The 13,168-nt window shown below is 39.1% G+C and overlaps 1 protein-coding gene across 5 annotated transcripts in view; it reads right to left on the bottom strand.

Annotated features, from left to right (window-relative positions):
* CPEB4 (cytoplasmic polyadenylation element binding protein 4) overlaps positions 1-13,168 on the bottom strand; it is a 66,550-nt gene that overhangs the window by 30,588 nt on the left and 22,794 nt on the right. The window lies entirely within an intron of this gene.

Here is a 13,168-nt window from a genome sequence, read left to right as displayed (position 1 = left end):
AAGTCTTAATCTCATGATTTTCCTACAATTTAACGTCAAATACAGGATTGGTTTTATTTTTATTAACTAGTCACCTTAAAATTTCAGCTGGTTCCTATTTAGGGAGTGGAGGTAGGAATGGAGATGGGGAAGGAGGGGTAAAAAAATAACTTTTTAATTTTGATTTCTTCCTAAACATTGGCTTCATTATTTCATGCTAATGCACACAGCCAAGTGTCCAAATCTACTGAATTCTGTCCGAACTGCTTTAACGACAAGCCCTGATCGTATGACCTGTCACAAGTGTATTTATTTATTTTTTTTTTAAAGCATAGACCTCAGATGCTGGAACAAGAACATGACTTTAACTGTGAAAAACCTAGGAGGGGTCGAGTACTTTCTCTGAATCACTTAACTTAAAGTAGCAGCTGATTTTCTGTAATGGAACGTAGCATACATTTTATGACTGTAAAACTCCCTAGTAAGTTAAGTAACAGAGCCCTCACACATACCATTTCTATTTGTCATAAAACATTTTTTAAAAAGATGATGTAAGTCAATACAGAAACAAAAATTTTAACTATATTAACTGAAGTCAAGAGGAAACTTTTTTTTTTTTTAAATACATCTTCATATAGTCTAATAATTTTAATGCTAACATTCCTGTTGAAATCATGGCTGTTTCACATGAACTATAGTCTCTCTTCTTTGATGCCAAAGACAGATGATTAACAATGAGAATTGAAAGACAAATTACCAAACGAGATGGCCCAGTTTAACCAGTTTAAATCAAGTTCCATCTCATCAGAAACTCATCTTTTAAGGAGAGAGAGAGAAGTATATTTCAATTTGACAGGCATAAAAGTGTCCCTTAATTCAGTTCTCAGTGTGCCTCTGAGAACACCTCTTAAAGAGGTCCCACCCCCACGCCCCCCAAGGTGACCTCCTCTGGCATTTTTTCTGCTCTTCAGACTCTTGAATACAGTAATTCTAGCCTTCAGCTAAGACAATAGGGCACTGAGGAATCGTTGGCGAGGTTCATGGTTTAACTCTGAAAACTGATACTTGTTTTTAATTTTCTGACCAGGTCTCATGAGCCCTGTCAAGCTAGAATCAATTTTGGCTTCTGAGTAGCACATACCTCTGTGACATTTTATGAAGCAGTCATGCATTCTACTTCAATTTTTTTTTTTTTACTTCAATTTTAAAATATAACTAGTGACATTAAAAAAAAAATCTTTTTTTTTTTTTTAACTTTCTGAATATATCCATAGCCTGTGTGCCCTATCCTTCCGTGAATTTTTTCTATAATTAAAATATCTGGTCATCCATTCATGACATCTATCTTAGATAACACGTATCACTTCCTTTGTGGAAATCTTCCAAAAGCCATGGGACTTTCAATTCTCCTCAGAGCCCTTCTCATTCTGCCTGTACCATCCCTCCTCCTTCCGCTCCTGCCCTAGTGTTCTGCTGCTCTGTGGATGCCAGCTTACACTGGCATTTCTGCATCTTCCATTCTGCAGCTAAAATACCCACAATCCCCTCCGTCATCTGAGATGGCGGCCCTCTTTCTTTCTTCCCCCTGGAGGGTATTTTTTGAATCTTTATGTCTTTTCCAGATTCGCCAATTTACAGGACACAGTTCCCAAAAAAGGAAACCCATCCCTCGCCTCCTCTTTCTTAGATAAACTCGCTGAATTTTATTTCTAGCTATGTTGCACACCTGGCTGACTTAGGTAACAATTTTGGCTACTGCCTAACTTTCTCTGTCTCTCTTACACGACAGCCCCTTTTAAGAACTAGAGGTTGTTGTTGTTGTTTGTTGTTTTACCTAGTACCTTGACTTTCCTGTTTGGGCACCAGATAAGCATTCAGTAAGTTCATTCCATTGAACTTAAAACACCGGCATTTTACAAACGAATAAAGTGAAGTAAAATAAAAATAACTGATCTATCTAAATATCGCTATAACCCAGTGTTTGTCGGTTTTGCTTTGTTGGTTTTTTTTTTTTTTTTTTTTTTGGATAACTCATCTATCTATAAACATAACCTTGGTTTTGGAACATTTAGAATCGAATTCCTCAAGAGAGGAGGAGGCCGTTAGGGTTTCAGGCGAGTGAATCTATTTGGTGGAGAAAATTCAATCTTTGAAGGCTCTTGGTATTGACGGTGTTATGAAGATGAAGAACTACTGCCTGATCAGCAGTCTTAATCTTAAGGGACACCATGACAGGAAAGAAATTGCCTCCAGAGGCCGGCCGTGGCCTTTGGAGCCAGAAGCCTGGCATACATCATGCAGAAGGCATAGACTATATTTGGTGACATGACTCAACCTTGCCAAATATAGGCAACTAATACAGTGGGACTCTGGGGAACTACACTACCAAATTCTACAGCCCAGAAAAAAGCCACACTCCAACTAGGCAATTCTATGCTAGGCATTTGCAAGTTGGAGAGAACCAATATTTACCAACCCAACTAAGAAATGCTGGGGGAGGAGGTGCTCAAAAGGAACAGAATGTACTATCGTATTCTTTTAAGACACTAAGTAAAATAACTTAGTCAATGAGATGAAAGGACAAAAGACTAGAAAGAAATACTCTAATATATTAGCAGTATATGTATGTATTACTTTCAAAATTAGATAAAAAGATAAAAGTTGCTTTCTAAAAAGTAACCCAGGTATTATTGCTACTGATAATTCTCCAGGAAATAATACAATCAATGTTGCCATTGCAAACACACAAATGCCAAAAAATATCAGGTGCCCTATGGTGCTATTAGATTTCATGCTGTGACCTTCCCTTTTTCAGTCACGCCAGCATTGTTGGTGACATGCTATAGGCCAAGGAATGGCAATAGGTGATAACTTGATAACTCCACATGGCTTTCCAAAATATAGCCGTGCGGTCCTATAAAGTGATAAGTAGTATGAAATTAGTTCCTTTATTGACTCACACTGTAACAACTTAGATACTCCAAGGAAAAAGAGGGGTCTTCAGTGGACATCATTAAAAATTTCTAATAGGAAAAGGATAAGTATGGGCTTAAGCCCATTTCTAAGGTAGATCAAAGATTTACACACACGACACACGCGTATTTACACATCCACATGCATTTGCTGTTGTCGTCCAACTAGAAGTGCTCCTAACACCTCTGCTCCTGCTAATTTTATTTAGTTCATATCTACATATGTCAAAGCCATTCCGCCATCATTTTTTCAAGGAGCAGCACCACCCACCTTTCCGCTAGGTGGCACTGTGGAGACCTAGACGATGCATAGCGAAACTCAAGAAACGCATAATAAATTCAGTTTTTGAATACCAACTTTATGCTGATACAGACGCAGAACACATATCAATATGAACTAATAAAAATGTGTTCCATACATTCTGCCACTGAATGATATAAAGAGAACTATTTTTAATAATTGATTCTATTGATCTAAGAATAATTCCCCAAGCCAAACTCTATAATCTTCTTCTACCTCCTGACCTATCTGTGATACAGCGACTTCCAGTGAAGACGTCTGCATGCACTATCACGGAGAAGGAACTGGTGGGACTGACATGAACCAGAGAGTCTTGTCCCCCTTCCCGAAAAGCCATTTAAATGAATAAACAGAGCGTTTAGGCCAAACGAAACCGTCTCTGGGACAGAACTGGCTTTCAGTTTAAAAGCCGGGCCTTATAAAAACACATGAATCCAGGTAGCTTCTCTCTTAGGCCTCACCTCCCATGGGATGTCTTCCCTACATCAAGCCACGTGCTCCAAAGAACACACCTGACACTTATCACACTGTACTGAAATTACCTATTTTTCAACCAGCTCTTGCTCCAGGACAATCAGATCTTCGAGGACAGATTTTGGGGTCTTACATCCCAGAGCTTGGAGCAGGGAGGGGTGCTCAATATAATCGCTGTTGAACGGACAAATGAGGCAAAGCCAGCGACTGGTAGCGTCTCTGCCATGGAGCAGGCAGTGACAAGGGTAGGGAGTCAGGCCAATGCCATCTGCGACCTACGTCAAATTACTTAGCTTCTTTGAACCTCAGTAAAACAGGGAAATTTCCATTTACTTCACAAGGCTGTTATGAGAAATTCATGAGACAATTTTTGCAGAATGTCCAGAAAAATCCCCGGTATAGAGTAGGTGCTCAATTAATATCAATTCCTTTTCCCTTCTCCGACTATAAGGCAGAGATAACCAACGATTTTCCACTTGTGAGAGAGATAAAGAGGAAGAATTCCTTTTAGCCAAATAAGACCCAAACTGGAACCTTGGAGAAGGGAGTGGCCATCTGGGGGATTTTCAAGCTTCAGAGAAATGAGAGTTTGCTAGTGTTCTTGATTACAAACAGGGATATAATTCTTCTCTGGGGGAGAGAAGAGAAAAAAAACCTAACTCCTTACTTTTATAATAGTCTACAAAGCAGCAAGAGTATTTTAGGAGATGAACACTTTGAAAATTCAACTTAAAATTGTTCCTTTTAAAAAAGCCTGGAAGGATCTTCTTTTTATACCAAAAGCTCGAATTTAATTTTTCAGTTGTGATATGATAGATAAAAAGCAGGCTGTAATAGTAGGACAAGAAAATGACATTTATCTATAAGATAAAGTCAGTGGGACAGGTTCCTACAGATGGTGGGAGGTTTCATATAAAAGAAGGATTGCTTAGGCTATGACCCAGGGCAGGTGCGCAGTTGCGAGATCTCAAAGCATCTTCGAACTTCGGGCAGAAGGGAATGTCTAAAAGAGAAACTAGCAAAGAGCTGACCTAATTAAGGAATTCAAAAGATTCCTACTGCCAGTAAACCTAACAACAAACCGGCAAGCGGGGAGGCTATTTTTATCCCTGCCCGAGGACTTGTGACTCTGGATGCTGCATTTAGAGGACACAGCAACAAGATAACTTGCCTTAAGAGGATGTTATGATACCAGTGATTAATGGTGATTTTTTAAGCTTTAAAAAAACTAGGTATTGTTTTTGTCTAAATGAAACCAGCCAAAGCCAGTTTAAAAATAATAATAATAATATAACTGCAAGAAAAATAGAAGATCAGCCAATAGGTAGTAGAAATGCTTTAAGTCATCTAGGAAAAAAGCCAAGGCAGTGAATTAAAACTCTCCTACCTTGAAAAAAGGTTGATTAAAAGCAGCATGTTTCAAGAGGCACGTTTTAAAAGAACCGGTGAATAAACATCTAGAATTGTAAAACTGGTCTCAAGGTAAAAATGATCTTGAGAAATGGCTCTCTGACTGACATGAACATAAAAGATCAAGACAAACTCATGAACCTTCTAGGGACCGTAAGCTAAGTTGTTTGCAAATGATTAAGAACTTTAGAGAGAACAGAAATAAGCCGCTCTTAAAACTGGGTTCTCAAGTCCAAACCCCAAAAGGCAATCTGCAAAGTCACTAGCTGGCTTTCTATGCACATACCGATCATCTCCTCTAATCACTTATTTCAGATACATGCTGTGACTCTACGGAACTTTAGCGAAGAACGCGCTGAAATTTCATACCTGATCTGATTTCACCATCAGTTATTTCTCAGAAGGTCCAGTTCCTATTTTCTTCATTGAGACTCAAGGTGCTGAGTCTTCCTCTCATTTGTTAGCTCTCAAAACTAAATAATTAACAGGCTGCTCAAAGATATTTTTTTAATTATTTGGAGAAGAAGCTGTATGAGGCCAGGGGTCTTCGTGTTTTATTCCCTGATATATATCAACAGCCTAAAATAGTGCCTGGCACAGAGTAGATGGCCTGATAGGTAACTGTCGTGTAAATGGCCTTCCACAGCGTTAGACTTCACATATACACCGGAAGTGAAGGCGGGGTGGAGGCTGGGTGGGGAGGAAGAGCAATGTATCTGAATCACCTCGGCAACACACGTGCTTAAGGCTCATGACAGACCCGGTGAATCAGAATTGGGGACAAGAGTAAGCCAGCTTGGAAAAGTTTCCTTGGTGATTCTATTTTGACCTCCAGCCCCAGTAAGGCGCTGTCTATAAGACACCAGCCCGTGTGAGATCTGAACCTTCTACGAAAGAGGATGATAAAATACAGATCTAAAATTCTGTACCTCATCTCCCAAACAGAAATTAAGAAACTTTAATGCCTATTCTGTCTAAAGCACACCAAGACAAAAAGGTTTAAGATTCTTTTATGCTTGTTTTCCTCTGAAAAGCTAGACAATAAAATACCTAAGCTATTGAACCAGAAGCCTGAGGCTGTGTGTTCCTATCTTGATCTGCTAGGTACCAGTTAGCTGATCGACTCTATAGAAACTGTTGCAGCTCTCTGAACTTGGACTTCTTCAGGTGTAAAACTCATGTCAAAGGTTATTGTAAGGATCTAGTGATAACTCTCAGACGGGGCATAGAATAAAAGTCAGAAGTGCGTGCCCCTTCACTTGGAACTGCTTCTTTTACAGAATATCCCGGTCTGCCTCAAAAAGGAAAAGTAAAGACCGGCATCAAATGTGTCTTTTGCTCTACACTACTGCCTGGTACCTGGAATATACCCAAATGTGTACAGAACTGGGACACAAACGGAAGCTAAGGCGTAAGACACTTGCACAAACCATGTGGCTTAAAGAAGGCTAGCTCCCCCTCCTCACAAGGGCACAGCGTTGCCCAACCCCGGGGTGCACCCCTTCACCATAAGGCTCTGCCTGCCCCCTGGCATTGGGCAAGATGTCTCCTAAAGAGTACTTCTGGTCCTTCTTCAAAGGGCAAAAAGACGGCTTCAGACGTCAGAGACAAAATTTCAAAATGCTATTTGGTGGAAATAATCTAGGATGGGGTTAAGTGACTCCTCGCTCCTCTGTCCCTTCATCCCGCCCCCGCCACTATTTCCTCTATTAAATGCCTTTTTATGTTACGTTCTCCTTGGTCATGGGGACCGTGCTATCCATAGGAGGTTCAAGCACAACAATTAGAGAAGTTCTCTAGAGCAGTGTTTCATAACCTTTTGTAATTATTAAGACCTACTACTTTGACATCAATATTTCAGAGAAGCTCCCGTCATGATAACAACTGAAGCCCCCAACCCCCACTCCAGTGAAATCTATAAGTAAAACAACGACTATGACAAAACCTGGATAATAAAAGGCAACACCTTTGAATGTACTTTAATTGCATTACATCAGCAACCACGTGCTTTGGGAGGATAATCGTGCGTACACAAATGACGTATCTATTACCTAACTGGAACGCTTGGTCCTAATGGGTTCATAGACCCCATCAAACCATTCCCACGGCTGAAGAGGCCCGTGGTCCAAGCACCGAAAACAGAAACGTTTCACGAGGCTAAGTTTAAACAACTGCTTCCTAAACATAATATTTTTTAGGCCTATCTCAAATAGAAAAGAGGCAAAGCCTTCGCTCGGCTGACTTGATGTGATTGATTTTTTTGGTTAGATTCCTTTTAAAAGCTATTCAATATTAAATCCTGTTCCACCTAGATTTGCATGAAATTCATACGCTACTTTCAGTCATTAAACTATCATAACCTTCAACTTTGTCACTTAGGAAGCGCATGCCAGAAAGACTATGGAACTGTTGACGGTCATTAAAGGTCATGAAGTTCAAGCCCTCCGTTTACAGGTGAGGAAAGCTAGACCTAGAGAGAAGTGACTGACTCAAGGCCACATGACTGTTAACAGCAGAGCCAGGTCTGAACACAATCCTAACTGTTTCTCTTTTTATTTATTACAATTTGGGAAAGTCTGTTATGACCTAATGACTTCTAATCATTGACAATAAAGAGATCAAGTGGCTGATTTAAGACTTAATTCACCATGCCAGACATTTATTATTTGGAATATTATAGGCAGAAGTTTTATTTATTTAGTTAGTTTTTTCTCTCCTTCAATTAATTATGGCTGCTCTTCAGAATTCAGATTTGCACTTTATTGTTGGTGTTTCGAGAAATAAAAAAGGATCCTCTAATTGGCTGATTCTTCCTTCTTTTCCCTATGTATCAGACCAACTGGCCTCCAAAGAGATTACGGACGGCTTTCCCTTCAGAGTTCCCTAATGTTCTTCAATGACTGGTTACCAGGTAATACCCAGAACAAAACAAAGCCTTGCTTTCAGAATGCAGTGTACCGGTGTGGGATAAATTCAGAATCAGTCAAGTAGACAAAATAATAAAGCCCATCTCGATATGTGATTCAAAAAGATGTAACAGGTTTAAAACTAGTTAAAAAGTATTCCTTTTGCAAATTTTTACTGTTGAACAGCAACAAAGTCACTGAGCTTTCTCGCTTTTCTTTCAACTGCCTAGTGAGGACAGAGGCAACTGGAGGGGAAAAAATAAGGAGCAGTGAGCAGAGAAATTCACAAATCAGGCGTGGACAGATGATCAGCGAATCAACTGCGTGCAATATTCTGGTACAAACTCCATGTGTACCAGGAAGAAATAATTTTGTGGCACAACTGAGCGACTGTTCCATCCTTCCCGCTGCTAAATTGAAAGCAAAGAGGATCTTGGATGTTTTTATGACAGCTCTGCATCAGGTGACACAGCTTCCCCTCCCTCAAAGTCAGCAAATAACATATTCCAGGATTATAGAACAGGATCAAGGAAAGTCTTAAGATCTTCATGACAGCTCGGTAGTGTATTACCCCATAATCAAAAGGGCTTTCATTATGCAGATATTAGTCTACAGGGCTGTTTTAGGAGCTGTCAGGAAATGAGACAGCAAGTCACCTCTCTACAGAAATTATAACATAGAAGGAAAAGACAGAAAAATCATAAGTGACACTATCAAAAGGCATACACTACACTATTATTAATTTGGATATGGAGCATGAACAAAATGGATCTCTCTCAATGACCCGGACCGCCTTCTACTTTTGATCCTGCAGGAAGTCCCTAATATTTAACACTGACAAACTGTTGACAAAGTCTGAAAACCGTACTACTTAAATGCTACTCGGATTTCATTTCTCAATGGAAAATAATATTATTACTATCCTTCCAAATGGTAATACGTATACTTATTAAGTTAGACGCAATACTTAATGTAAAATGTAAAACATTACAGAAAAGGACTTGTAAATTTGCGACCTGGTAGCTGCCTGTCTTCTGATTCGTTATTTCTAAGTGTTAACTGTCACATATAGTTCATTTCATTACCAATCACTGCCCTGAATGTGTATCGATCAAAATTAAGTCGCAACAGCCATAAAATGTTAACCTTAATACAATTGTTAAAAAAAAAAAAAAAGGATCTTTAAACTTTCTCATAACATAATACGCTTACTGCCACTTTCTCCCCTGACCTCCTTTACCCTTACCTGTCACCCAGGTAAAATCAGAGTTGCAACAATGTTTTAAGATGACCATTCAATTATCACGGTCTCAAAATAAGACTCTGTGTGCTCAGCGTTCAGGATTAAGATCAAGGGACAGCTTAAGTAATCGTAGACCTACATCATGGACGACATAATACAAATTCCCCCTTTGTGACAACTGCTTACATGATTTTCAGAACAAATAAAAATAAGAGTCAATATTCTACCACAAACACGTGGAGAGTAAAAGGCAGAGGATCGCTACTTCCTGCTTCCCAGGACGTGGGATGTAAATAAACTGGACCAGATGAGGGTCTGGACAAGGCACGAGAACATTCAGCGTGAGCCAAGTTGGTTTCAGTTCAGAAGCGAGGAAAGACTTCAGTCCAATACTGTGAGCATGGACGTAGATCACATTTGGTTCTCCCAGGCATCTCCCTTTCCCCTTCTCCCCTTAAAAAAACCAAACCAAACAAACAAACAAAACCAACAGCAACAGCAACCCCCAATCTGAAAAAGTGTAATCACACTGTTCCAAATGCTCGCTGGCGTCAACTCTGCCTACCCAGTACTGAGGAATCCAACGAATCCTGATCAACAGTAAGCCAGGAAGGAAAGAGCGGTTCAAAATTCAGAATACACCTTGTCCCAGTGATACAAAGAACGCCATGCCCTCTTCTTCCTCGCAAAGGAAGTTACCTCAACACAGAAGCCCAGGTCCCATCCTGCCGCACAGCTAAGCCAAGCCAGAGAGAAAGACTGTTTGGGATGTTCCATTTCGGCGGCCAGGAAGGGAACGTGCGGGAGGGGAGAAAACCACATCCTTTACCAGCAGCCACTCACAAAGTTCCTCGTAGCCGCGTTTAAACTCTGCTCTGTATTCTTTGCTATGTACCTTACCCTATTACTCATAAGGCTTCTAGAAGTAGGGCAATTTTCTACTCCTCTGAGACCTTGGCCGCTCCCCTGCTATGCTGCGTTGGACCACTTGGTATCATCCAAACAGAGCGAGCAAGAACCAGGCCAGTTCAGGAAGGCTCCAGTCTGGGTCCCGGGGCAGCTGCCCCGCTGATTCTGAATCTTCAAGACTTGTAATATTTAAAGATCTGCGCAATTTGCCAGACATTTGACATCGAGTAATGGTAATTGACTTGGAAGGGGATATTTGATTAGGAATCCAAGTAAAATTAGCTGGTTTGCATTATCCATTTCTCCTACATGGCACTTGGTATCAATGCTCCATTAAATGTCCCCTAAAGGAAGATGACCTTCTCGGCCTTTGAAAAAGTGACAGTGTGGAGGGCAGAGTAGTTCATAGTAGTCTTTTCTCAAATCACCACAGGCAAGTGATTTAACTAGAAAAAGGTTAAATACTGTAAGAAATGATACCCACCACCAACCACCATTTGAAATAAATCATTAAAAAAAATTATAGCAACAACTTATTTTAGTAAGATTGCCTTTTGCTTTTGAAAATTTTATGTACTCCGAATTCAAATTCACAACTCAGTGATGAAAAATTTCGCCTTATTTTCAGCAACTCCCATAGGTTTCTAGCATTATCTCAGTCCACATAAAGTCGGCATGTACTATCTATTCGAAAACATCTGTATCAGTACGCAACATCTGTTCTTTAAAATAGAGTTACGTGACTGCAATTTGGAATATAGGAATATTAAGAGAATAGCGTATCAAAGAGAAATTGAAGGTTTCCTGGTAATTATTTACGGTATCTTTTTTAAGTAGCACTAACTTCATTCTCCTACTGTAAAGATACAGAATTTAAATAACTATCCCAACAGTCACACTTACAGTGACATAAAAGAATCTTACATAAAATTAATGAAACGGGCTTTGTGTGCTAAACTTTCAATGGAGTTTCATGACTTTCTTCTAGAGAGATTATTATAAATTGTTTTGCTTAGCAACAAAGGAAGGCACAGATGCAGTCATTACTCATTTATGTATTTGGTTCAAACAAACCCACAGCAATGAAAAATGGGGAGGGGAGGGCCCCCAAATTTAATGTGTAAATAAATAAATAAAACAACATCAAAAGTGTGTTTAAATGCAAGGTCACGATACCTTTGGCAGTCAGGAATTAAATGCGTAGCATTTTTTAAGTAGATCCGACTCTTAAATTCTTATTAAATGAATGCATGAAGCAAGAGAGGCAGTCGTGTCTACCTGTGTCGCACGCTCCCGTTACTCACTCTACATATGCAATGGGCCTCTTGGGCACCCTGGGGATGTATAAAAGGTTGGCACTTTAAACGAATCACATTTCTCAATGCAATCATTACATCTTAGGTTCGAATTAAGTATTTAATATGTCTGACACTCAGAGGGATCAGGGTGGATGTGCTGAGTCCTCCCTTCCAAAAATCGAAAGCATGATACACTCTAAAACAATTTGAAGAGAAAAAGATTCCAATTTCACAATATTCTGGGGGAAAGTAAGATGATAGTCTGACTCATAATTTCGTTAATTAATAGGTGAAGAACAACTATCATGGTTTGACGATGTATAGATTGCTTCTGCTCTCTTAGTAACCTTGCAGTCTCACTTGGCTTTCTAGTGAAATGAAGCAAATTCGATGTTAAATTATTTTCCAATATATAGGATATAAAATAGTCAACCACTATTACAAAATCGTTGATTGTTCTACTCCATCCACACCTGATAATTTGCACACGCTGTTTTTTATCTCTTTATTCCAGTACTGTCGCCCTCCATTCCCATTCCACCGGTTTGTATCTATGTTCCTTCATTCCCTCCGTACATGGGGAAGAGTAAAAGGTTCCTTAATTTTCAAAGGGCTCTCCTACTATGCACTGAGTATAACACCACTTCGTGAATCTTTATTTCACTATGTTTCAGAAGGCTGGCAACAGATGTACTCCATGTGGTTTTAATCTAGTTCACGCTGCTCCATTTCGAAACGGTAAGTACCAATTTCAATCACAGGCAAGAAAAATACAAATAACGGTAAGATACAATATTCTCCAAATAATCATCTGAGCATCTACACTAGTAAAAGATTTTTCTGTCCGGGTGAAGAAAATAGTTGATAAGCCTAATAATGGAGCGAGGCGTAAGCTGCCACCTGGGAGATCAAAATTCAAAATCGGTCTGTAGCTCGGGCTCTTAGTTTATGAGACTGGGTATGCAGGAAAGAAAATGAAATTGATCTCTGGGGAAAGGCTTCTGCGGACTGTCACTGGCTTTGGTTATAGAGAAGGCAATACATAGTTTTGCAGATAAAAATAACATACAGACAGCTGATCAGAGAAATGACATGGAGATAATGACACGGACCGCTTGCCTCCCCCAAAGATAAAACCTCTGTACGTGGAGAAAATATTAGCCTTAAAATTCTTAGAAAAACTATTTTTAAATAAACTGTAAAAAAAAAAAACAACCTAATATAAATTATGAGATGAAGGCTAGCTACTCCTTTTGCACATTTGTTAAAATGTTAAAAACGAAATAGGTTTCCAATAAGCCAGCTGCAATCAATAACACATTCATAAAGAAACTCAAAAACTACATTTGAAGGTTCCTAGGCATATTAAGCATTTTGCCATCTGTTGATGGCAAAAATAAAATTTTAAAACCCACTACATTAAGGGAGATTTTCTTCTCCAAAAAGAAAAGGTAAATTTAGTTTTCCATATTTTTTTTTAATTTTGAGAAGTAATATGGCTATACCGATTCATTCAACTTGTAGTTCTTATATCAATTTTAGGCTTTATTATTTAAACACATACACACAAATTGCATTTCCATGAGAAATTGCAAATAAAAGATAAATATAAATGAGGTAGTTCTAATATATTTTATGAAAATGTTTTTAAGATAAAATGAACCCAAATAGAGAAT

The sequence above is a fragment of the Pteropus vampyrus genome, unplaced genomic scaffold, assembly GCF_000151845.1.
Source record: "Pteropus vampyrus isolate Shadow unplaced genomic scaffold, Pvam_2.0 Scaffold403, whole genome shotgun sequence".
In the NCBI taxonomy this organism is placed as follows: Eukaryota; Metazoa; Chordata; class Mammalia; order Chiroptera; family Pteropodidae; genus Pteropus; species Pteropus vampyrus.
The sequence above is the reverse complement of the archived record's forward strand: the minus strand, read 5'-3'. Positions and strand labels throughout refer to the sequence as shown.